Consider the following 1416-nt stretch of genomic DNA (forward strand, 5'->3'; position numbering starts at 1 on the left):
ATATATTGAAAAAATCAAGTGGCAGAATGTTTGACATTCAAACAAAATGTCAATGTAACAATAACATAGTCTTGTCACATCCAACAGACAGATCAATTCAATTTCTGGAGAAATACAGTGTTGCCAGGCTGTGCATTTGATAGATGCTGAAATTGGGCTACTTGGAATTTGATTGCCTTAAATATTTTAAAATGTTGTTGTAATATATATTATTTGGCAAACATTTTTTGCAAATTCGTTGTCAATATTTAAATAACATGTTCAAATGTTTTGGCAGCAAGTTTTCAAAAATATTTTTGAATATTATTAAAATGTTTACTTACCGTTTATATATACTGTACCCTTTATCGATATTGAAATGTCTTTTGTAAAAGGTTTTGTGTTTGCTTGGTTATTAGTAGGCTGCGGCTGTTGCTCTTTGGCTTACTAAATATTTTAGGGGTGATTTTGAACCATGTGTGCAGCTAACATGTACCCAAATTTGGCAAATTAGTGTCATTCAGTGCAGCACTAAATTTTGGGCTACCCGGTACTTTAGATCATATTGTGCTCTTTATGAGCTGGATTAGTTACGGTAATGCTAACGAAAGTCAGTTAACTAATTGCCTTTTAGCCCAATTGGGTGATTTCAAGCAGAGTGCAGCTAAAATGCACCCAAATTTGGGAAACCAGTATCATTCAGTGTAGCATTAAATTTTGGGTTTCTTGACAGCTATTTCTGTACATTGCCACAACATTGTATTGAAAATGTTTGGCAACTGAAAAAAAAAACCACTTGAAAACGCACATATCTTATTTCTGTTTGCCTGGTGGTATTACATTTTGTCATGAATTAAAAGAATTCCTACCACTCCTGCTATGCTAAAACCTGCTAATAACATGATGGTATCACTTGCCAGAAGACATTGCAAACTTAAAACATGAAGAAATTGGATGATACCTATCCCAAGTAACATCTCATTACTTGTAACTTGTAAGTAATTATATATATATTGCTTCATTTTCATTTTTACAACAAGGATGATGATAACTTTTAGTACAGTATACATCTCTTGTCTGAAATCATTTTGACTTGAACATTTAGAGAACGAATGCTGCTGAATAGAGATTGATTGATTCTTGGAAAATGTGGAAGTTTTGTTTGACTTATATGATTTCTGGGGTGTATGATTATTCATCAGTGCTATATCCAGTGGGGAAGGGGAAGAGGGCAGTGAGGGGGTCCCGGGTCCATGCCCCCCAGGCTGGGCTTAGGGTGGATCATAGGCGTAGATCCTGGGGGGATGGGGAATAAATCCACCCAATATTTTGCCAGGGGGAGATGGTCCATACAATCATCCCCCCAATGTTGACGCCTGTATGTGAGTTTCTGACCCAATTAACCTCATATTTGACCGTTTTAGCCCCCAAAGTGTA

This window comes from Amphiura filiformis, unplaced genomic scaffold, assembly GCF_039555335.1.
Source record: "Amphiura filiformis unplaced genomic scaffold, Afil_fr2py scaffold_30, whole genome shotgun sequence".
Classification (NCBI taxonomy): Eukaryota; Metazoa; Echinodermata; class Ophiuroidea; order Amphilepidida; family Amphiuridae; genus Amphiura; species Amphiura filiformis.